General features: G+C 48.5%; 1 protein-coding gene and 1 long non-coding RNA gene across 10 annotated transcripts in view; one reads left to right on the top strand and one right to left on the bottom strand.

The window, feature by feature from the left end:
• The window catches only part of ARVCF (ARVCF delta catenin family member), a 657,174-nt gene that overhangs the window by 348,559 nt on the left and 283,362 nt on the right, over positions 1–25,253 (top strand). The gene's annotated exons all lie outside the window — the stretch shown is intronic.
• On the bottom strand, positions 19,325–21,102 carry LOC146783229 (uncharacterized). The gene is made up of 5 exons (XR_014970504.1): positions 21,008–21,102; positions 20,349–20,466; positions 20,171–20,249; positions 19,970–20,082; positions 19,325–19,655 (listed from the first exon to the last, which is right to left on the bottom strand). It is a non-coding gene; the product is annotated as an uncharacterized LOC146783229 (long non-coding RNA).

The raw sequence follows: 25,253 nt of genomic DNA, 5'->3' as shown, positions 1-25,253 counted from the left end.
CAACACATGTAACGGGGGTGTCCTCATAGGAGGTTACAACAGAGACAAGGCGGTTCTAAGGAGGGACTACTAAGCCTATTTACAAATGAAATGCCACCATTTACAAAGGACAGGCACAGGAGCCAATTAAAAAGATGTGTGGAAAGTGGGCAGAGCATTATGCCTATATCCTGAATACGGTGCAAAAACAATGGGGTAACCCTGTGTCCCTCAGAACCTGGGTATGTATATAAAAAGCTACAAATGGTTCTGTCGGGTACGAAAATTTCTTTTAAGGTCAAGAGTTACTAATCATATAGCATAGGTTGAGCAAATAACATCAATTACTTTACAAATTACGTTGGAACACATGAGACAAACTATTTTTTCAGAGCGGTATTTACTTTTCCTCTGTAAATCAAATATTTGTATGCGGCTGTCAACATTTCAAAAGAAAAGTAGAAAGAATAAAAGTGACCAAGTGTCATGGGTGAATAGGTGCCATTTATACAATGGTGAAACTAAAAGTGTATATACAAAATATATAGGGGTACAATTGAGGTCCAGCCAATAATGTTCTGGGTCAAGTGTCTCTGGTAAGAAGCACAGGTGCTTCGTAAATTTAACACCAGAAGACCTACTGGTCATGAACCAATTAAGGACCTCCTGAAATTAAGCACTGCCTGTGAATCTTTTGTAGGCAGCGTCTGCTGACACCGAGCTCGCTATGCTTGTTAAAGTATTCTCTGTGTTAGCGCTTTGGTGATTAAGCTGTAGATGCAAAACTAGACCTTACCATGTTTCATCATTCTGAGGATGACAAAGTATTGACCGCTATTGATAATGGTGCGTTAGACACTTAATGGGCGCTTTTATTGTTAATCAGTATTTGTATAGCGTGCAGTTTCCCTTTCATAATACTTTGCCTCGTTCAGGGAGGTGACTTCCCAACCCCCCATCCACCGAGCCAGACCTGGCGGCATCACTTGCTCGATCTCCGCGCCCAAAGCCTGCACTGAACCCCATATCCCCTCTCCTCACCCCAAACACTTCAAAGCCGCCTCCTCGGTCCTTTAATTGGCAAAAAGCTGAAGACATGTCTCTTTACCTAGATATCAGAGTATCAGTTCCCTTCTTATCTAGCGCCTGGACACCCTGCCAGGTAAGATGTGCACTCCACAAATAATCATAACATAACAGTCCAGAGTCTGCCTGGATACTGTCAAGGCAGGTGGTCACCAGAGTGACGTCGCACGTTTAAATTAATTAACTTTTTTACGTTGCACAGAGGGCGTTCTCGTAGTCGAGACGGCTGGTTGCGAGGGCCTGAGTGACGGTCTTTCTGGTGTCGTTTCATGGTCAGTTGGCTGTTGAGGATGATGCCGAGGTTGCGTGCATGGTCGGTCGGTGTGGGTGTAGGTCTAAGTTATGCAGACCACCAGCTGTGGTGCCATGCAGGGGTGTAGTTCCCGAAGATCAATACTTCAGTTTTGTAGGAGTTGAGTTGGAGGCAGTTGTCTCTCATCCATTTGACTACATTGGTCATGGCGTTGCAGAAGTTTGTTTGGCATTGGAGGAGTCCTCGGTGATGATCAGTTGAGTGTCGCCTGCATAGGAGATTATGTTGAGTCTGTGCGATCTGCGAGGGGGGGTCATGTAGATGTTGAATAGGGTGGGGCTGAGGGATGATCCTTGTGGTACGCTGCATATGATGTCTTTGGGAGCGGAGGCGAAGGGTTAGTGTGAGTGCCCGGTTGCCCAAGTAATGAACACACATTGAAAGTAGTTGGTGTTAGAAAGTGCTTTTGGGCATCCTTAAAGCTAATGTATTACATATTCGGGTATGCTGGGAGCATGCTCAGTCCTGTCCTAAAGGGTGCTGTAGTAATAACGCGCTACACAGAAAATATCAGTTCGATGTACACCTGTGCATGGTGTGATCGGTTCAATAATCTGATTATTATTCACCTAAAGTAGTAAATTCTGCAGGCACGTGAACAGACACTAACATGCTTTATGCATGTGACCAGGGTCAGAACGGAGCCGCGGGCACGTGAACAGACACGACAAGCTTTCGGCACATGGGTATTTTCTAGAAGATGCTTGTGACGCCTGGAATACCCTGGGAGGAACGTGGGAGCTGTAGCGTGGTCAGCGTGTAATGAACTCTAGTGCAAGGAAGGAAATGGGGCCTGACCGCTGTTTCAACTGTAAAATACCTAAATAATCTGGGTTCAGTGGCCCCTTTCTAGTGTCCTGATGCCACTGCACCTGCTGCACCAATGTAAGCTACGATCTTCATTTTGCTAGGTCGTTCTGTGCAGCTTGTACTTTGTGAGACTAGTGCCTGAACGGCCCATGCTGCGGCAGCTATGCGCTTTACAAATTTTATAACATAACATTCCCAGATGAAGTCCAAGCGCCTGGAAGTGTTTGAGAGCGCACCGCGTACCACATTAAAGTACACGTGTTACCCGCGGTCTCCGTACAGTGTAATGTCAGACAGAGCACGGATACTCGTTTGTAAAACCGCTCCGCACGAGCAGAACAACCACCGCGTCCTCGTCGCCTTCGATGAAGACGGAATGTTCCTTCCATGAGATTTGTCAAGCTTTTGTTATTGAGTAAAGATTGTTCCTGGCCGCGGCGCAGACACGGAGCGATGGCGCGCACTCCGGGTCATCAGCAGAAACCGATTAGAATCGCTTGAAGACTCTGGCAGAAGCATATTTCATGCAATCTTTGATAAAAGACGAGCCGGGCGCCTCAAGGCGTGATTTATTGCCCTGTTAATGCCCGCCTTCCCACCCCCTTGCATCAACACTTTCTGTCAACTGTGAATACAGGCAAGTGGTGGCACAGCGCCAACTGTGGTGGGCAGAGAAGTGGTGGCAGCCCTTCGTCTCAACCTGCAGCCCCTTTACTGAGGGGGTCCAACTAGAGTGACCAACCGTCTGTAAATTTCACGGACCGTCCGTAATTTGGACCTCATGTCCATTGGCCATTAGGATCCCTTTAACAGAGGCTCTCTCCTCCATGGGGGGAGCCGGGGTCCAACGGGGAGGACTGGGCAGGGTCGCCTCCTCCTTCCGGTGTGGGGGGAGGTGCAGATTGGCTGCCACACTGCTTCCGGGACAGTCGTTTTGAACCCACCCCTATTTAAGCGGCCACGCCGGGGCAGGCGGGTCTCTACTTCCTGCCCCCGAGACGCGTCGCTAAGGACTCTCCCCCACGCTGCACGGCCAGTTGGACGCAGCAGCCTTGGGGCCCCCACCACCCCGGATTTTAATTTGAAAGCCTCCATGGGAGCCACAGACGCCTTTTGTTCGTAATTTTAGGCCTTGCAGGGATCAGAGCTTTTCTCTTGCGAGAGGCCTCAACTCCCTGATGGGGCCGCCTTGGACTCCTCCTCGGAGGACAAGAGCAGCCCCGCCCGCCCTTTGTCATTCTGTATGGGGCTGGTTGTCACATACAGAACGACACTGGGCCAGTCGGGCTCCGAGGAAGACATGATCAGATGTCTTCAAAGTTACTACATGCTAAAGCGGAAGCGCCCTCACGAAGCTGATGTCTCAGTGGGTTCAGTGCACACTGCAAGGGCTTGAACAAGTCTCAGATTCGAGACTTGGCAGGGACAGCTCAATCATTAAACGTGACCTACGGGGACAAACTGCTTTCAGTTCTTAAATATATTTTTGAGTCCCCCTTTGCATTTGCAGATAACACGCATTCTCTAAAACAGGAATAATTGGTAATATAGATACGAGGTTCGCAGTTACCCATTTTCACTTCTGCTTCTCTAAAAACAGGTGGATAATCTGACTGCCCATCTGTATTTCTGTTTTAAATGGAAAGAAAGTTAAAGTAGGTCTGCTTATGGCGGAGTCCTGCTTCGCACCAGTCTGGCTAATAGTTGTACAGATTCAGACCCGGAAGAGTTGAAAAAAGTTTAAGACTAACTTACAATGCTTTAAATCGCTTCAGACAAGCGCATGTTTAATTCATCAGCATTAGTGTTTTCATATTGAATGTGACTTCTTTCATCAGTAAACCTAGAAAGCATCCGAGCAAATTCCTATGTTCATCCGTTAGAGAAGTCTGGAATTCACTCGCGGCATTTGAATTTTTTCACAGACCACAAAATAAATATGATAAAAAGACAGAAGATGAGCAAAAAATGAATATGGTTAATTACTGATTCAAACGCCATAAAATTAAATTTTGTAAACCTGAATTACTATATTTAATATATTTATTATACTCTAATCACATATCAGATGGTGACAGCTGTCAGAACCCATTAGACAGTGTGTCCGTCCCCCGCATATCCATAGACTGTAAGAGTGCATGGCCAGGACTGCGGATAGCGTCCACCAGCCCAGCATGACCACAGACCGTGTAAGGCAGCGTGCATAGCCAGGACGGTGCACAGTGTCTGCCAGCCCAGCATGACCACAGACAGACAGTGTAAGGCAGCGTGCATAGCCAGGACGGGAGACAGTGTCTGCCAGCCCAGCATGACCATAGACAGTGTAAGGCAGCGTGCATAGCCAGGATGGTACACAGTGTCTGCCAGCTCAGCATGACCACAGATGGTGTAAGGCAGCGTGCATAGCCAGGACGGTGCACAGTGTCTGCCAGCCCAGCATGACCACAGACAGTGTAAGGCAGCGTGCATAGCCAGGACGGTGCACAGTGTCTGCCAGCCCAGCATGACCACAGACAGACAGTGTAAGGCAGCGTGCATAGCCAGGACTGCGGATAGCGTCCACCAGCCCAGCATGACCACAGACAGTGTAAGGCAGCGTGCATAGCCAGGACTGCGGATAGCGTCCACCAGCCCAGCATGACCACAGACAGTGTAAGGCAGCGTGCATAGCCAGGACTGCGGATAGCGTCCACCAGCCCAGCATGACCACAGACAGTGTAAGGCAGCGTGCATAGCCAGGATGGTACACAGTGTCTGCCAGCCCAGCATGACCACAGCCAGACAGTGTAAGGCAGCGTGCATAGCCAGGACGGTACACAGTGTCTGCCAGCCCAGCATGACCACAGACAGACAGTGTAAGGCAGCGTGCATAGCCAGGACGGTACACAGTGTCTGCCAGCCCAGCATGACCACAGACAGTGTAAGGCAGCCTGCATAGCCAGGACTGCGATAGCGTCCACCAGCTAAGCGTGGCCACACACAGAGAGTGTAAGGCAGTGTGCATAGCCAGGACTGAGGATAGCATCCACCAGCCCAGCGTGGCCACAGACAGAGAGTGTAAGGCAGCGTGCATAGCCAGGACGGTACACAGTGTCTGCCAGCCGTACGGTCCCACAGAGAGTGTAAGGCAGCGTGCATAGCCAGGACGGTACACAGTGTCTGCCAGCCGTACGGTCCCACAGAGAGTGTAAGGCAGCGTGCATAGCCAGGACGGTACACAGTGTCTGCCAGCCGTACGGTCCCACAGAGAGTGTAAGGCAGCGTACATAGCCAGGACGGCACACAGTGTCTGCCAGCCCAGCATGACCATAGACAGACTGTGTCAGGCAGCGTGCATAGCAGCGTGCATAGCCAGGACGGTACTCAGTGTCTGCCAGCCCAGCATGACCACAGACAAATAGTGTAAGGCAGCGTGCATAGCCAGGACTGCGGATAGTGTCCACCAGCCCAGCATGACCACAGACCGAGAGTGTAAGGCAGCGTGCATAGCCAGGACGGTACTCAGTGTCTGCCAGCCCAGCATGACCACAGACAAATAGTGTAAGGCAGCGTGCATAGCCAGGACTGCGGATAGTGTCCACCAGCCCAGCATGACCACAGACCGAGAGTGTAAGGCAGCTTGCATAGCCAGGACGGTGGACAGTGTCTGCCAGCCGTACGGTCCCACAGAGAGTGTAAGGCGGCGTGCATAGCCAGGACGGGAGACCGTGTCTGCCAGCCCAGAGTGCCCACAGACAGAGAGTGTAAGGCGGCGTGCATAGCCAGGACGGGAGACAGTGTCTGCCAGCCGTACGGTCCCACAGCCAGGGTGTGTAAGGCAGAGTGTACAGCAAGGACTGTGGTGTCCACCACCCCAGTGTGCCCATTGCCAACAGAGTGTAATACCGGGACTGTACCCACACAGTAAAGTTGCACACGGAGGCTGCCTTCGCCGCCCTCGCGCTTCTTCTGCTCTCACCAATTTGCTACATCCTAGGCCTCCCCCTTTACAACTCACAATGGCATTCGGGTATGAGATGCTAGTAACCGTCTGTCCAAGCAGATCTTCTGAGAACTTCTCTCACCAAACATGCCTGCTCAGGACCATGAAATGTAAACAAAATATCAGACTGGACAACCCAGCGCAGTAACCATATAATAGATTATGATCATATGAAATACAACAAAAAGACCTGCACAGTTGCTCAAAGCTGCGCGCATACCGAAAAAACGTAAAATGCGCAATTGTCTCAACCTAATATAAACTTATTTTGACGTGTACTTGTGTTGGTTGTCTATTTACTTACTGATATAAGATTGTGCGTCCTCCTCTGATGTGTCTGTAAAACGTACCTTTTGTCCCAAAGTTTCACCCTGAATTTTGACCCTTTGTCCTGAATTTTTACACTGACTGTCCTGAATTTGCACCCATGCCAGTTGGTCACCCTAGCTAGGTCCAGCCCTGGAACCAAGGGGGTCCAACCCTGCAACAAGGTGCAAGAAGTTGGGGTGCACTGTTTTAAGATCAATGATCATAACAATACACAGTAGTAGCGTTTTGCGTGACAAAGATCGACCCCTCGGAGATCACAGACCTGTGTTTTGAAGCAAAAACGTGATGCTCTTAAGGGTTGTCATGGTCATTCTAGCGGCTCCAGAGAGACCCTTTTTTTGAGCCAGGGCAGGCGGTGGAAAGGTTCCTGTTTTTGGACAGATGACTGGAGGGGCGCCATCTTGTCAAGCTAGGACTGAGGTTGGGGCATCGGCATCCAAAGAGCCAGGACTTGAGGTCCTTTCTGAATTTGTGCAGTGTTGGGCTTCCTCAGGGGTGAAGGGGGAGTTATTATGAAAAGTTACAAAGGCAGTAGGCCTGACTTATGCATTATGAAAAGCATATGTTAAACCCAAGAGGCCTTAGGCATTCTAGAATTTGCTTTCAGTGAGGCCACGACGTATTTTGTTTAGGGTTAGACGTAGCATTTGTTAAATCTACTCAGAAACGGTCCATGCCTCGCGGGTGGATGAGGGAAGGGGGTGTCCGGGTGCAGGGGCTGCGCCCTCAGGAGTCCGGACTCTGGAAGGAGTAGGCGTCCTCTTGGCGCTACCCTCCTAGCGCTTTCTAGAGGGACTTTATCTTCCGGCGCCAAGCATGCCAACGCATCCGGGCACCGTGACTCGTGGAAACCCCCGAAGCCCTGCATGGACGTGTTGAGTAAAGCCATGCCAGAGTCTTGGGACCTGTGCCAGGCAGTAACGAGAGACTGAAGTACACCCGAGAGCCCCGATGAGCCACCAGGCGCAGGCCTCGATTATCATCACTCAACACTCCTGTCCAATCCGCTCTAGGGGACCTCTCTCCTGGGTGAGCTGACACCCAGCTTCGGAGGGACAGAGAGTGCACCATGAACACACATCAACGAGCGCACCGGACGCCGCACGGCCGCCTCCGCCCACATACAAATGTAAACTTGCTTATATACAGCGCTTCCTACCGCACTCTTCCGCTTCTAAGTACTGTAATTAACTGACTGTCTTAACACCCAATTTAAGGGTTCTGGATTTACCGATGTAGGAAGGATGGAATGCTGAGCTGGCCCTGCCACAATATGAACTCTTGACCTGCAGATCCCAGCTGGTCTTGTCTGACATAAATTTGTTAATGAGATTAATCGACTGCCCAGAGAAGGAGTGAAAGTGTCTACGTTTAAAGGCTTCACTTTGGCACCTGTTTGTTTCATGGTGTAATGGTGACGTGTTTCCATATATCTCAAGTGTGATCAAGGTATGAGACGGGGGATGTCCCGTCAATCTGGTTGATCCAGGAGTACGTCACGATCCATTGAGTCCCAGGTCATGGACCGTCTAGTCGAGGTTGCCCTTTGGCCTAGTCTACACCCAAAGATGTGAGATCTTCTTTGAGGTCCAAAACAGGAGTCTTACCTCTACAGGAAGAGCTGAACCCTGGCTGACGTCATGGAGGACGCAAGCAAGGCCAGACTGAGAATGCAAACCAGCCCTAGCAACGTTGACAAACCAGCCCCCTCCTGCTTTTGTTACTGGGTGGTCGAAATAGCAGCATCGCTGCAAAACCAGCACCTTCCCTTCCAGCCTCCTGGGGAAATGCCTGATGCCCGCTATGGCCAGTCTGGCCCTGGATGCAAGACTGACGTTCATGGAGGACCGAGTGGGTGTCCACGCAGGACTGACCTTCATGGAGGACAGAGTGGGTGTCTACGCAAGACTGACCGTCATGGAGGACAGAGTGGGTGTCTACGCAAGACTGATATTCATGGAGGTCAGAGTGGGTGTTTACGCAAGACTGATATTCATGGAGGACAGAGTGGGTGCCTACGCAAGACTGATATTCATGGAGGTCAGAGTGGGTGTCTACGCAAGACTGATATTCATGGAGGTCAGAGTGGGTGTTTACGCAAGACTGATATTCATGGAGGACAGAGTGGGTGCCTACGCAAGACTGATATTCATGGAGGTCAGAGTGGGTGTCTACGCAAGACTGATATTCATGGAGGTCAGAGTGGGTGCCTACGCAAGACTGATATTCATGGAGGTCAGAGTGGTCTTCTACAAAAGACTGATGTTCATGGAGGGCAGAGTGGGTGTCTTTGCAAGACTGATGTTCATGGAGGACAGAGTGGGTGTCTACGCAAGACTGATATTCATGGAGGGCAGAGTGGTCTTCTACAACAGACTGTTGTTCATGGAGGGCAGAGTGGGTGTCTCTGCAAGACTGATGTTCATGGAGGGCAGAGTGGTCTTCTACAACAGACTGTTGTTCATGGAGGGCAGAGTGGGTGTTCTCTGCAAGACTGATGTTCATGGAGGGCAGAGTGGTCTTCTACAAAAGACTGTTGTTCATGGAGGGCAGAGTGGGTGTCTCTGCAAGACTGATAATCATGGAGGTCAGAGTAGTCTTCTACAGACTGATGTTCATGGAGGTCAGAGTGGTCTTCTACAAAAGACTGATGTTCATGGAGGGCAGAGTGGGTGTCTTTGCAAGACTGATGTTCATGGAGGACAGAGTGGGTGTCTACGCAAGACTGATATTCATGGAGGGCAGAGTGGTCTTCTACAACAGACTGTTGTTCATGGAGGGCAGAGTGGGTGTCTCTGCAAGACTGATGTTCATGGAGGGCAGAGTGGTCTTCTACAACAGACTGTTGTTCATGGAGGGCAGAGTGGGTGTTCTCTGCAAGACTGATGTTCATGGAGGGCAGAGTGGTCTTCTACAACAGACTGTTGTTCATGGAGGGCAGAGTGGGTGTCTCTGCAAGACTGATGTTCATGGAGGGCAGAGTGGGTGTCTCTGCAAGACTGATGTTCATGGAGGTCAGAGTGGGTGTCTCTGCAAGACTGATGTTCATGGAGGGCAGAGTGGTCTTCTACAAAAGACTGATGTTCATGGAGGGCAGAGTGGGTGTTCTCTGCAAGACTGATGTTCATGGAGGGCAGAGTGGTCTTCTACAAAAGACTGACATTCTTGCATTGAATTCTCCTTCTGTAATCTTGTCTGAGATGCAGAGTTTGGATGTAAGATGTTTGTTGGCTGGCTCACCGGATTCCACTTCCTACCAAAACGGTGCGCTTCATCCCTGTACTGAGACCATGAGTGCCAGCCTCGAGGGAGGGAAACCTTCAAAAAAGGGTGTCCATGCAGGGGTTTGGGAAGTCCAGGGGGCATGGTTCAGAAGACCGGTTGGACCCCTTGTGCCCTGTAGGAGCGGCTTCAGGGTTGTTGTTTAGAAGGCAGAGGTGGAGAGTATTACAGCGCTTTACTTAGAACGGTACCTACATATGCGAGAAGTGTGGATAAAAGATACAATCAGGCTGTAACCCTTGAATGACAGCAGAGTAAGGAAGGGAGAGGCGAGAAGAGGTAAGGAGTCATAGAGTAGACCCAGAGAAGGGGAGTAAAGAAAGAGGAGGGACCAGGCGGGGATGGGAAGAAAGGGTATTTCCAGTGTTCAAAATAGCCGATGCCTTCGCCCCATTGGTCCAAGATGAGATTGAAAGGAAAGGGGATTTCTTGTCCTGCATGAATGTTTTGCGTCTTGTATCCTAGGGTGGTGGGCAGGTGTTTGCAGTGTTGAAGGGTTGGTGCCACAGAGGTGTTTCTTGCAGCTTCCAAGGCTCGATCAAACTGCTCTGCTCGCTTATGTACACTCGGTGGCCTGTGTCTGTGTGTAAACAAAGTGGGAGCAGATTTACAATGTTTCTAGAGTAGCTGAATCCCACTGTCATTTTTAGGTCTCGCCTGACCCAGCGCATGCGCTGGCCTGGCAAGACATTTTGTGAGGGCTCCAAAAAGTGCTACCAGGCCAGCCTAGAGCTACAGTGCATGTGCGCGGGTGCGTCGCGCTTTACCGCGATTACCTTCACTTTCGCGGCCGCTTTGATGTCTGATCGCTTTCCGGCCCCAAGGCCGCTTTGATGTTCTCCGTGAGGCTTCAATAGATTGCAGCAGTTAAAACAAGCATTGGCATAGCCAATAGGTCTCGCTTTTGGAACCTTATAAGTGTTTAGTTATGCAAGTGTTGCATGGCTAAACACTTATAAGGTCCCAAAGGCGAGACCTATTGGCTATGCCAATGCTTGTTACAGTTACAAGTAGTTTCCCTTATTACAAAGTTGTCAATATTAGGTCTTGCGGTAAGGGGGCTGGGCTCAGGGCATGACCAGAGGTTACAGTTGAAGTCTGGGTGCATCGGATTCAGAGCGCTTAAGGGCTCGGTGCAAAGTGTGGCCGGACGACAAGTTGTATGCTCAGAGCGCGGCGTGTGTGGTCAAAGTCCGTGCAAACGAGCTCTGCTTGAATTTGCCTTCACATTCTGAGAATATTGTAACCCCCTTTTACATAAAGTCCATGCTACAGTTATAGATATGGGTGACTCCTGAAGAAGGCCCATATGTGGGTCGAAACAAGCGGACTATCAAGATGTAGCCTTGTTTCGTGATACTTAATACATTTCTGCACCGGCCTGTGGGTCCTTAATGTGCTGAGCGGAACCCTGCAACATTGTTTCACCTTAAACTTTGGATTGTACCACAAAGCATTGCTTGCACTTTACTAAATGTGTGCACGAAACCAAAGGATAATTTGTATACTTATCTCTCTGTGTGTATGTATGTATTTATGTATATATATATTAACTTAAAAAACCATAGGTTTCACACATGTTATAGTTAGCTGGACATTTCACTCGTAAAAAACCCATTGAAATTTCCCCGTTATAGTTAGTTCAGATAACTATAACTCGCGCGCCCGCAATCCACTGCTCATGATGTCACATATTACATCACTCATGACATGGTCAGTGGCATCACTCATGACATCACTGATGACATCATCCTTGTGATAGAGTGGCGGTCGCGCGAGTTATAGTTATCTGAACTAACTATAACGGGGGAATTTCAATGGTTTTTTACGAGTGAAATGTCCAGCTAACTATAACATGTGTGAAACCTATGGTTTTTTAAGTGAATTTGCAAGGTTTTTTAAATGCTAATTCCTAACTATAACGTGTGTGAAACCTATGGTTTTTTAAGTGAATTTGTAAGGTTTATTAAATGCTAAGTTATGTATGTATTATTATATTTTTTTATATATTTATTTTACAATAAACTACCTATGTATATAGTTATAGATTGACTGTATCCTGTAATATGGAATGGCTTGTTTAAAATGTTTTTTTAAAGGTTTTTCACCGTGTGCGCACCCCGCGAATTTTTGAAAAAAAATGTTTTTTTCACCCTTCGGGGTCCTTCAGGTACCCCCTGACAAAGGCTCGGGGGTCAGGAACTTTCTACCCTGCCCCCTTTTCACGTTCTCCACCTTTCTTTTTCACTGTCACACACCAAACACACAAAATGGAGGCCGACACTTCCTGATTTCGACCGATTCGAATGTTGACTGACATGTATCCACAAATCAGAATTACGCTCGCGCACGGCACCGTGCGCGCTTATAGATATTTATATGCTTTTAACTGCAATTTTCTCAGGAACTACTGAACAGATTGACACCATATATGCAAAAGGCACATGCCTGACCTGAGGACTACCTCTCTGCCAAATTTCAAGTAATTCTGTTCAGCCGTTCGGGCTGTACCTTCGACTAAAGGTCCTATGGGAAAATGCATGGGGAAAACGCGTTTTGGGACCCCCTTTTTTTTCTCAGCCCCCGCTTGACGAATCACCCCGAGACTTTCAGGGTAGGAGCTGAGTGGAGCGCCCCATTAGTTTTGAAAATTTCGCGAGGATTCGTCAACCGGCGCCAAAGTTATTCAAAATAGAATTTTCAGATTTCCTATGGAAACACGGTCCTAACTATAACTATCTACTGGCGACCGCCAGTAGATAATATATATATATAGTGCAAGTGAAACTTTAGAAAGGCTCGCCAACCTCATGCTCGAAAATAGGACTATGTCGTGAGTATCACATTTTTTTATAAGGGGGCCTCTAAAACGTTGGCGAGATTCACCTCTAGTTTTGAAAAAAAAATTACCACATGTTGGAAAAAAAAGTAAAAATATGATAAATGGCAAAACTGCTGTCCCAGAAACTCTCAATGTATATATCTGAAATGTTGTGGGTTAGGGGGCTTCAGCCAGTTAAAAACGACGTTGGTTTTCCACTTGCAACATGTACAGCAAAGAGATGAACTGTTCTTAAAACAAGCCAGTGGAAGCGAACATTGTAGAATTATTATTGAGACGAGGGGCTCATGGCAGCCTCAGGCTCCTGAGGGCCACAAAGGAATCCTTGTGGGGTGCGGGGAGGAAGGCAGTGCTATGGTTCGGGATGTATACATGCGAGACTGTTAACTTTACTTTTAAAAGTATTCACCGTTGAGTCACAGTTAACCAATGAGATGACTATTAATTGATTTTAAAATGTATTTCAGTATTAATTGCGTTTTATCTGTTGGCCTGTGCCGGGGAGAATGGTTGCTTCGGGTTTCTGAATAAATAAATGTACTTATGGCACATTTTTTCCAGGGTTTTACTGGAAAATGTTGAGCTGTGGATTTTAGGTTTATGGAAGAAAATCCCGAATGGTAATTTAATGGATTTGAGTTTCTCTGTGGCATGAAATCCCCCGGGTCTCAGCTGTTCCCGACTCAAGAGCGCCAGCCTCCCGTTCGACTCGGAGGTTTCCGAATGACAGTTTCCAATTACCTCCGCCCTCCGACGCTTTGTAGGTGTAATCCGATTACAAGGAATTGAAGGGCAGTTACTCGTGAGCTCGCGAACCACAGCGCCCCTGGGCAGGGTCCCCCGGGTCTTTTTCAGCCTCATCCCCACCCCCGCCTCTGAGCGCTTTGAGTTTTGTTACTCTGCGGTCTGTTCTGTGTCATACATACATATGTGTTTGTTTTATTTAATAGTATAGCGGAAACAAGTGTGGTTTATTAATTAATGAATCCTAGCTTTGTAAAGCGCGACAGTATTTTACCCCTAAGGGCGTTGGGGGTAAATTGGGGAGATTAAGTGAGCGGTTGCCTTGAGTGACAGGATGCTGAGCTGCCGCCGGTGCCGGAGATCGAACCCTGAGCCCTGCGCTCCGGAGTCAGCCGCTCTGGCCGCTGTGCCACACCTCTGCCACTTAAGCACATCAGAGCCCAGTTACAGAAAACAAACTATTCCATTCGGTCTTTCTTATTGATTTAAAATTTTCCGAGGAGGGTTGAAACTAGTGCTCAATGCTAAAGAAATATTCATGTATCAATCAGTGGGATTTTTTTTGACTTCTTACAAAAAACTGGAGCGGATTGAACATTGTGAAGCAAAAGAAGAAAGGCCGCTTCCTCAGGCACCGCTGACCCCTTGCAAAGCTCTCTCTGGCCACTCTTCTGCCTGCTGGTGGCCCAGCACCCCTCATCTTGGGGCAGGTGGCAAGCTTTGAAGTCCTGGGATGCCACCAGTCCTGGTGGTCAGATAGTGTGCCAGGGGAGCTCAGGGACTGCCCTTTCTCTCTCTGCCCGCCTTATCAAGCGCCTGTATATGCTTCTGAAGGCACTTTGTTGTGACAAGTGACTGCCCTCAACCGCCGGCTCCCAGTGGCTCCTCGACGCTTTGTGAAGTTTATTTGTAATTGCGGTCTCTCCATGGGTCGGGTGGTCACAGTCATTACCATATTGTTAATGCATTTTCTTCTTAGGGGTGGCGTGAAATGAATGTCTCCGTGTGTTGCAGTTATCCTGGTTCAGTTGATTGGCCGTCGCAGGCGAAAGAGGGAGACGAGAAATAAATAAGCCAATTAGAGGCAAATATCACCAGCCATTTCCATGGCGGTGACAAATTGCTGTTTTTGATGCGCGGGGTCAGCCGGGCACTGCAGAGCTGCGTTGTTGTCCATGAGTCGGGAAGAGTGAGGAGAAACAAAGCACAGTAGTCGAGCAGTGCGTCCGGAACGGACAGTGTGGACTCATGGCTCTTTGAGTGCTGTGCCTGTCGGTAAGCCAGAACACCATTGGTCAACCTCACCAGCAAACAAACTGCGTGAGGCCTGACCAGCCGATAGGTGATCTGAGGCTGAGTCAAAGGGGAGGGCCAATGAAACCCACCCCAGCTCAACAGAGACGTGATACAGAAGACCCAACAAGATTGAGGTCGCCGTTGGTCTTCCTTGTCACTCAATGAATGCATGAGGTCTGTGTCTACCAAGTGCTCCCAGCCTACTGGTCCTCTGAGATTCAGTCCTAGCCGAGGGCCATTGAAACCCATCCCAGATCGACTAATCCATGATAAAGAAGATCGAACAAAGGCAAGGCCGCCAAGGTCTTCCTCATCACCCGAGTATATGACCTTGGAGACCCCACCAGTAGGCTCAGAGATTCAGTCCTGGCCGAGGGCCATTGAAACCCCTCCCAGATCGACTAAACCATGATAAAGAAGATCGAACAAAGGCAAGGCCGCCGAGGTCTTCCTCATCACCCGAGTATATGACCTTGGAGACCCCACCAGTAGGCTCAGAGATTCAGTCCTGGGCGAGGGACATTGAAACCCCTCCCATATCGACTAAACCATGATAAAGAAGATCGAACAAAGGCAAGGCCGCCGAGGTCTTCCTCATCACCCGAGTATATGACCTTGGAGACCCCACTAGTAGGCTCAGAGATTCAGTCATGGCCGTGGGCCATTGAAACCGATCCCTGATCGACTAAACCTTGATAAAGAAGATCGAACAAAGGCAAGGCCGCCAAGGTCTTCCTCATCACCCGAGTATATGACCTTGGAGACCCCACCTGTAGGCTCAGGGATTAAGTCATGGCCGAGGCCCATTAAAACGTACCCCAGATCTACTCAACCATGATACAGAAGACCAAAAAAGGGCGAGGTTGCCATTGGTCACCCTCGTCACTCAACGAATGGCTTGAGATCTGTGCCTCCCAAGAGTCCCCCAGCCTACTTCTGTTCTGACACTGAGTCACAGCTGAGGGCCATTGAAACCCATACCAGCTCAACACATCAATGATCCAGAAGGCACAACAGGGTCGAAGTCACCATTGGTCTTCCTTGTCACTCAACAAATGACATGAGGTCTGTGCCTTCCCAGAGTCTCCCAGCCTACTGGTGAGTCACTGCTGAGGGCCATTGAAACCCATCCCAGCTCAGCACATTCATGATCCAGAAGACCCAATCATGGGCGGGGTCGCCAATTGCCTTCCTTGTCAGTCAACTGATGGTCACAAAACACATGGTTACATACTTTTGATAGTGATGTATTGACCTAAACATATTGCTAAAGAACATACATGCTTTACAATATCCCTTGAAGGGGTGGGCCCAGAAAATCCTTAATTTAAGTTCAGAGCTCTGGTCGATGATGTATTGTGTCTTCGAGAGTGTGTTATGGATGTGGCGTCCTCTCTCTATGGAATGTTTATAAGGTTCTGGTAAAGTCCAACCTCTGGACCGTGGCACTCGCCTGGAGGTGGAGATATGGAAGAAAATTATTCCAGAGAAGGTGACATTGGCACACACCACCACACTCACAGCTTATGCTGATTCTAAAATTGTATAAAGGGCAATAAAACACAAAGTCTGTTCAGGTTATGGGGTGCTAACATCTGGAATAAACCCCAGTCATCCTAAATCAGAGATCTATAGATAATTTAAAGACAGTCGTAGATTTGATGTATTAAAAGCACCTTTTTGATTGGTGGATCACATCATGAGTCTTTAACTTGAGGAAATGGGAGGGTACATTAAGCAGCAGTTTCCCAAAGAATGCATCACTACGTAAGAAGCCTTGAGACAACCCTTATTAGAAGCCTTGAGACAACCCTTATTAGAAGTCCTGAGACAACCCTTATTAGAAGTCCTGAGACAACCCTTATTAGAAGCCTTGAGACAACCCTTATTAGAGGTCCTGAGACAACCCTTATTAGAAGCCTTGAGACAACCCTTATTAGAAGTCCTGAGACAACCCTTATTAGAGGTCCTGAGACAACCCTTATTAGAAGCCTTGAGACAAACCTTATTAGAAGTACTGAGACAACCCTTATTAGAGGTCCTGAGACAACCCTTATTAGAGGTCCTGAGACAACCCTTATTAGAAGCCTTGAGACAACCCTTATTCGAAGCCTTGAGACAACCCTTATTCGAAGCCTTGAGACAACCCTTATTATAAGTCTTGAGACAACCCTTATTAGAAGTCTTGAGGCAAGCCTTTTTTTAAGTCTCGAGACAACCCTTATTAGAAGTCTTGAGACAAGCCTTTTTTTAAGTCTTGAGACAAGCCTTATTAGAAGCCTTGAGACAACCCTTATTAGAAGCCTTGAGACAACCCTTATTAGAAGTCTTGAGACAAGCCTTTTTTTAAGTCTTGAGACAAGCCTTTTTTTAAGTCTTGAGACAAGCCTTATTAGAAGCCTTGAGACAACCCTTATTAGAAGTCTTGAGACAACCCTTATTAGAAGCCTTGAGACAACCCTTATTAGAAGCCTTGAGACAACCCTTATTAGAAGCCTTGAGACAACCCTTATTAGAAGCCTTGAGACAACCCTTATTAGAAGCCTTGAGACAACCCTTATTAGAAGCCTTGAGACAACCCTTATTAGAAGCCTTGAGACAACCCTTATTAGAAGCCTTGAGACAACCCTTATTAGAAGTCTTGAGACAACCCTTATTAGAAGTCTTGAGACAACCCTTATTAGAAGTCTTGAGACCACCCTTATTACAAAGACAACCCTTATTAGAAGCCTTGAGACAACCCTTATTAGAAAGACAACCCTTATTAGAAGCCTTGAGACAGCCCTTATTAGAAGCCTTGAGACAGCCCTTATTAGAAGCCTTGAGACAACCCTTATTAGAAGTCTTGAGACAACCCTTATTAGAAGTCTTGAGACAACCCTTATTAGAAAGACAACCCTTATTAGAAGTCTTGATCAATCAATCAATCAAAGACATTTATAGAGCGCACTACTTACCCGTAGGGTCTCAAGGCGCTGGGGGGAGGGGGGTGCCGCTACTGCTCGAACAGCCAGGTCTTCAGCTTCTTCCTGAAGGAGAGGTGGTCTTGTGTCAGGCGCAGGTCGGTCGGGAGGGAGTTCCAGGTCTTGGCGGCCAGGTAGGAGAAGGACCTTCCTCCTGTGGTCGCTCTTCGGATGCGGGGGACGGCGGCGAGGGCGTGGTTGGCTGATCGGAGGTGGCGTTTGGGAGCGTAGAAGTTGATTCGGTTGTTGAGGTAGCTCGGGCCTTGGTCGTGTAGGGCTTTGTGTGCGTGGGTGAGGAGGCGGAAGGTGATTCTTTTGTTGACGGGGAGCCAATGTAGGTCTCTCAGATGTCCGGAGATGTGGCTGGTTCGTGGGATGTCGAGGATGAGTCTGGCTGAGGCGTTCTGGATCCGCTGGAGTCTCTTCTGGAGCTTGGCGGTGGTACCGGCGTAGAGGGCGTTGCCGTAGTCCAGTCGACTAGTGACGAGGGCCTGGGTGACGGTCTTCCTGGTCTCGGTGGGGATCCACCAGAAGACCTTCCGTAGCATGCGTAGGATGTTGAAGCACGCCGAGGAGACGTTGTTGACTTGCCTGGTCATGGAGAGGGAGGAGTCCAGGATGAAGCCCAGGTTGCGTGCGTGGTCTGTTTGGTTTGGGTGCGGTGCCCAGGGCGGGAGGCCACCAGGAGTCGTCCCAGGCGGAGGGTGAAGAGCCCAGGATGAGGACCTCCGTCTTGTCTGAGTTCAGTTTCAGGCAGCTGGTCGTCATCCACTCGGCTACCTCTTTCATTCCTTCGTGCAGGTTGGCTCTGGCGGCGGCGGGGTCGTTGGTCAGGGAGAGGATCAGCTGGGTGTCGTCGGCGTAGGAGATTATGCTGAGGTTGTGTTGGCGTGCGATGGCCGCGAGGGGGCTCATGTAGACGTTTAAGAGGGTGGAGCTCAGCGAGGATCCTTGAGGGACGCCGCAGATGACTTCGGTGGCCTCTGACTTGTACGGTGGTAGGCGGACTCTCTGTGTTCTTCCGTCGAGGAAGGAGATGATCCATTCCAGAGCCTTCTCCTGGATTCCGACGTTGTTGAGGCGCTGTACTAGGGTGCGGTGGCAGACAGTGTCGAATGCCGCGGAGAGGTCTAGGAGGATGAGGGCCGCTGTTTCTCCGTTGTCCATCAGGGCTCGGATGTCATCGGTGGCGGCGATGAGGGCGGTCTCGGTGCTGTGGTTGGCTCGGAAGCCAGACTGTGAGGGGTCGAGGGATCCATTCGTCTCAAGGAAGGCGGCCAGCTGCTTGTTGACGGTCTTCTCGATGACTTTGGCTGGAAACGGGAGGAGCGAGATGGGGCGGTAATTCTTGAGTTTGGTGGGGTCCGCTGTGGGTTTCTTGAGTAGAGCGCTGAGTTTGGCGTGCTTCCAGCTCTCAGGGAAGGTGGCGGTGTCGAAGGATGTGTTGATGATGTCTCGCAGGTGGGGTGCGATGACAGCGTCGGCCCTGTTGAAGACGTGGTGAGACACTATGTCAAATAAACAAGACCCCCTTGGGTATCTTATGTAGCATACATCCGTTCATTCACATTCACTCACACGAGCCAGGTATTAGCACCAATAGGAGTCCGGAAAGGTAATATATATAGAATAATCAATGTGTTTATTATTTATATCATAAAAACATTAAAAACATTAAAAACAATTTATCACAAATTCCATGAGGGAGACAAAAAGATTTTAAGGGAAGTACATAAGAAACGATGTCTTATAGTATAAATCTCTCACAGACACTCAAAGATGCATAGCTCAAAACAGACAAGTTCATAAATGCATATTTCATAAGCATGTCAAGTTTCTCTTTCTATTGTATCCAGAGATATTGCCTGTGCCTTTGTGAACCTGATACTTTCTTGGTGTTCAGAATCGTGTAAGTCCTTCCCAAAAAGTCTGTACAAAAAAGCGACGCGTTTTGGTGGTGTCTTATGATTTCCCACCTTCTCCAGGCTAGCACAAATGCTTGTAACACAACTCCCACAAATACTATATCTAGAAGATCAAAATAAAACACATTTTTTATATATATACACATATCAAATACTTGTGCTATATGATTATAGCATTTCTTAGTTTAAATTACATGTTTATACGATGCTAATAATGTCCAATGAAGGGGTAACAAACACCCTAACTACAATAAGCAGACACCATCATTAAAAAAACACGATGATTCTAAATACCACATTCTCGTCCTCCAAATTGATGCCATACCCATGCACTCTAAAACAATCCCAAAGCTCCATATATACACTTGTATTATGCATGCAGGTCTCATACATCTATTGTTAAGCAGAACTACCCACCTAATTGAGGGTGTGCCGGAGACTTCAAATTGTCATTTCTTCATCAGTAACAGCTTTCAACCACAGAGTATATCGTACTATTTTACTTTCTGTGATGGGGGGCAGTCTCCTCCCTAGAAAAATGTATTAGAATACATATGTATTATCTCATCATATAGAGCTGTGTGTAGGGACCAATCATGCCCTCCTTAAACTTAGTACCTTTTAAGATCCTTAAAGATGGCACCTGTGTTTCACTCGATGAAAAGTTGTAAAAACGTTCCGTGCCGCAATAGTTGCACTGTAAATATAGAAAGGGAACCCTAGTTAATTTCTGAATAACATGAACTAGGGTGGAACTGAAAAAAAACACCTATTCTGAATTTCAAACGAAAAGTACCTGAATGCTAAGGTCCAAGTTTTGTAACCCACAGAGGCTATGGGACTCCTTGTGACACCAGCTTAAGTCCAAGAGAAACGCCGTATTTGATTAATGGTCCACTTGGAATGTCGGTTGTCTGTGGGGAAAATAGTATGCGCTCAATTGATTACCGTGAAGTCCGAGCTAAATATGTTGGTCTAAGCGCTCTGACAGTGTTGTTTATCTAACCCCAATCATATAGAGGGCAAGCCCACTCCCCGTTATAGAGGGAAATGTTTGTAATACATGAGGGGGGTTAGGCTCATGTTAGGTCACCATTGAAGAGCCAAACGAATATTGCTTAACTGCGCTGTTAATATCCCGCGCCAAATTGTGCAACGAACCGAGTGGTTCAACAGGTTTACCGGGACTGAAAAGCCTCACCACCTGCCTCTAATATCGGTCTGATGCTTCGATAGCACGAGCCTCAAACGCTCTAACAGTGTTGTTTATCTAACCCTAATAATATGAAAGGCAAGCCCGCTCCCCGTTATAGAAAAAAATATTATTTCTAATACATAAGGAGGGTTTAGGCTCATGTTACGACTCCCTTAACGAGCCAAACGACTATTACTTAACTATGCTATAAGTGTCCCGCGCCTAATGGTGCGACGAGCCGAGAGGTTCTGCAGACTTACCGGGACTAAAAAGCCTCACGACCTGCCTCTAATCTCCGTCTGATGCTTCGATAGCTCAAGCCTCATACTGGAACTGTTTATAAAGCCGTAATCGGTTCCACTTGTGAATAGGGTCATGGAAATTGAAACAGGGCTAATCCCTTTCAAATTGGCCGCCATCTTGGAGTGGGTACGATTGGAACAGCCATCATGTTAAAGGAAAAGCGGACTCATAATAGCGCAACGCGCCGCCATTCGAGAGTGGTTAAGTATATATGGCGAGAACTATAGAGGCAGCGATCGCGATCGTCATCCCAATAGATATATAGTTAATCAGTTTTGTGTTATATGCGGATTTTTTTTTTTTTTTTTTTTTTTTTTTTTTAAATTACTGAGAGGACCTAATATTGGTCATATTTATGAAGCCATCATTTATGTTACTAACGAATCACTACATAACATTAAGACATCAACTAATTTATCTTGTCATTGATTGCCTTTGTAGAATTAATATCATTGCTACAAGTCTTATATTTAAAGGAGAACAAACTCATTCTTGAGTCTACTGCACTACAGATAACCCGGAGTGGGTAACATGTGAAATCACATAATAAACTCTCCTAGTGTATGATTTAACTGGATGAAGTATGTTTATGCCTAATAGGTCTTTGCAAAACACCTAATTTGAACAGTAAAGTCTAAAAGCTTATATCAATGCATGTATCAACGCTCACAACCACAAACTATTACGTGTGGGAGCCTACAGTGTCATACAATCTAGGGGAATAGTAAAGGGGAGAACTCCTAATATCTAGTGGTAGTTGTAAGAATGCAGACCCACATAGGTGAATCAAACGTGAGACACAGGATATGTATAAGTATAAGCCATATTTCTCTTTTGAGATATTTATCTTAAAAGTTTTTCCCATTCCTCGCGTGAATTCAGACCCTGTCTGATCGTGTTAAAAATGCAAATATACCATTGTTCTCGTGCCTTTCTCTTCTCATCCATATTACCCCCTCTTTTATTGAGGGTAATTTTAAGACGTGGTGAGGGCAGGGGTCGGTCGGCGATCCGGAGTGGATGGAGTTCATCGTGCGGATGGTGTCTTCGGTGCTGATCGGAGTCCAGGCGTGGAGGGTGGTGGTGGGGGGTGGTTGTTCGGTCGTGGTGTGCGTTGGTTGGTTGTTGAAGCTGTTGTGTATGTCCGCGATCTTGTTGTGGAAGTATGAGGCGAGGGAGTTGCAGAGGTCTTGCGATGGGGTGATGTCATTGCTTCCTGCGCTGGGGTTGGATAGCTCTTTCACGATGTTGAAGAGTTCCTTGCAGTTGTGTGCGTTGTTGTCCAGCTGGTTCTTGAATGCATTTTTCTTGGCGGCGCGGATCAGCTGATGGTGCTTCCGGGTGGCAAGCATGAAGGTGGTCCTGTTGTCCGGTTCCCTTCTCCAGACTTTCTCGAGGGCTCGGCAGTTCTTCTTGGAGCTCTTGAGTTCGTCGGTGAACCATGGGGCTTTCTTGCTGCCGGGTCTGCTGGGCGGGGTCCTCAGCGGGGCGAGCTCGTCCGCGCAGTTGCTGATCCACTTCGTGAGGTTGTCGGCTGCCTGGCTGGGGTTCGCTGAGCTGGCAGGAGGGTGCTGGCTCAGGGAGGTGGCGAGCTGGTCGGCTGTGATCTTGTTCCAGCTTCTGCGGGCAGCCTGTTGCTGGTGGTGGAGGGTCGTCGTTCTTTTGAAGGTGAAGTGGACGCAGCTGTGGTCCGTCCATTGAAGCTCTGTGGCGTGGCTGAAGTCGATGTCTGTGCTGGATGAGAAGACTGCGTCGAGTGTGTGTCCGGCGAGGTGGGTGGGGGTGGACACCAGCTGCTTGAGTCCAAGATTGGCGAGGTTGTCGAGCAGGGTGCTGGTGTTGCGGTCGTTGTTGTTCTCCAGGTGGAAGTTGAGGTCCCCCAGGAGGATGTAGTCAGCGGAGGGGAGGGCATGCGGGCTGACGAAGTCGGCGATGTCCTCGCTGAATTGGGTGCGTGGTCCCGGAGGTCGGTAGATCAGGGTGCCTCTGAGGGTGGTCTTCGGGTCAGTGTGGATCTGGAAATGCAGGTGTTCGGCGGTGGTCAGGGTGTTGTCGGTGCTGGTCGTGAGACGGATGGTGTTCCTGTGGATGATGGCGATGCCTCCTCCCATCTGGTTGGCGGTGCGGTCCCTCTGGGTGATCTTGTAGCCCTCTGGGATGGCGATGGCGATGTCGGGAGCTGAAGAGGCGTTCATCCAGGTCTCCGTGAGGAAGGCAACGTCTGGAGCTGTGGTGTCGAGGAGGTTCCAGAGTTCGATGGTGTGTCTGTGGACGGAGCGGGTGTTGAGCAGGATGCACTTGAGGTGGGTGTTGCTGGTGTTCGACTTGGCGGGTGCTGGTGCGAGGCAGGTCCGGATGCAGGTGAACTTGCAGGCGTGGCAGCTGAAGGGTCCGTGGGTGTGTCTCGGGGTGGCTTGGTGGCATCCCGGGGTTCGGCCGGTGTTGAGTGCGTTGAGGGTGGCGGCGTCGTACGTCTGGCGGGTGGGCTGGGGTCCTCGGGAGCCAGGGGTTCGGGCGCTGGGCGCGGGCCAGGCACGGACGGGCGCAGACGGGCTTACCTTTGGCGCACCTTCGGCGCACAATCGGCGCGCCCGCTGCGCGTGACCGCTGCGCGTTCGCACGGTCGCCATATAAGGCGAAGTGCGCGGGGGGGCGGAGCAGCTGGGAGGCGGGAGCGGGGAGGGTACAGAAGGGAAAAGGGGCGGGGTTAGCGGCGGGGAGCGGGGAGGGAAGGCGAGGGCTAGTCGCAGGCAGAAAAACACGAGATACAGAAGGCAAAATACAATTATACAAACAATTCTAAGCAATCAGACAGCAGGCAGAGAAAGACGAGATACAGAAGGCAAAATACAACTATACAAACAATTCTAAGCAATCAGACAGCAGGGACACAGGGAGAGAAGTGGACCACGCCGCTCGAAGGAGGGGGCGTGGCCACGCGGCGGCAGCCGGGCAACAAGGCACAAATGCGGGGAGGCACACGCAGCAGCTGGTGGCCGTGCGGCGCGGGGGTGTCCTAGAACTAGAACTAGAACTTGAGACAACCCTTATTAGAAGTCTTGAGACAACCCTTATTAGAAGTCTTGAGACAACCCTTATTAGAAGTCTTGAGACAACCCTTATTAGAAGTCTTGAGACAACCCTTATTAGAAGTCTTGAGGCAACCCTTTATTAGAGGTCTTGAGACAACCCATATTAGAAGTCTTGAGACAACCCATATTAGAAGTCTTGAGACAAACCTTATGAATTGAGCCTGGAGGAAGCGGTCTCAGAGCTGCAAAACATTCGCTGGCAGGAATCTCTGATTCTCCAAAGTCTGTTTTCTACATTTGTAATCTCTTATAATCATCAATAATTTTACACTTTTTCGATTGCCTTTAAAATATAAACTAATCGCTGTTGAAAATTTCTATTCGAGATCCTCAAAGTGATGCAATCAGCCTGACCTGGTGCAGTCTGATTGTTTGTCGTTTTTGGTGTCTTGGAACTCCTGGTCTTTGTACACGGGGCACACTTGCTGGGCTTGAGTGCACCTGGCGGCTGACACCGCTTTGGTTCACTAGGAACCTTTTCAATAATAATTATGGTTGTAGCCTTCTAACCACGGTGGTGGAGTATTCTGTAGGTGGTGGTAATCTGGGAAGGATCTGAATGGCCAGAATAAGGTAAGGGACATAACTAGATTAGCTGTATCCGATGAGGTCAAAGTGTGATAACCTATGAACTTCGTGTATGTTGGTAAGTGAAAAGAGAAGCAAGTGTAAACCAATCAAGGCAGGAAGTAATCTTCTTTAAACCGATGAAATACAGGTAGTCACCACGAGTGGTGCAACGGGCAGCGAGCTGCTCTGAAAAATCGCACCAAGTCCAGAACAAGCCTGTTCTTACCTGCAGTCTCTATTCCATACATTCCTTTCACACCAGTGGACAGCCATACCCTCAGCCTACGTAGATGTGGAGTTAAGACCAGGAAATATATATTTACCTTGACAGTCTGTTCAGAGTCAATATTTTGAACACAATATTAATGCATGTCCAGGATAAAAACTCAGTTGAGTGGTAGATCGCCACTGTAGCAGACTTACTACTATGTCGCACTGCTACGAGCACTCGTGTTTTGCTACTCTAGGTGAAGGGTGAATGTAGGTTGTTTAGGGCTGGTCACACCTTTGTCAATGGAGGTTGGGTTGCCTGGTTTGCATC

This window comes from Triturus cristatus, chromosome 11 (genome assembly GCF_964204655.1).
Source record: "Triturus cristatus chromosome 11, aTriCri1.1, whole genome shotgun sequence".
Taxonomy (NCBI): Eukaryota; Metazoa; Chordata; class Amphibia; order Caudata; family Salamandridae; genus Triturus; species Triturus cristatus.
The sequence above is the reverse complement of the archived record's forward strand: the minus strand, read 5'-3'. Positions and strand labels throughout refer to the sequence as shown.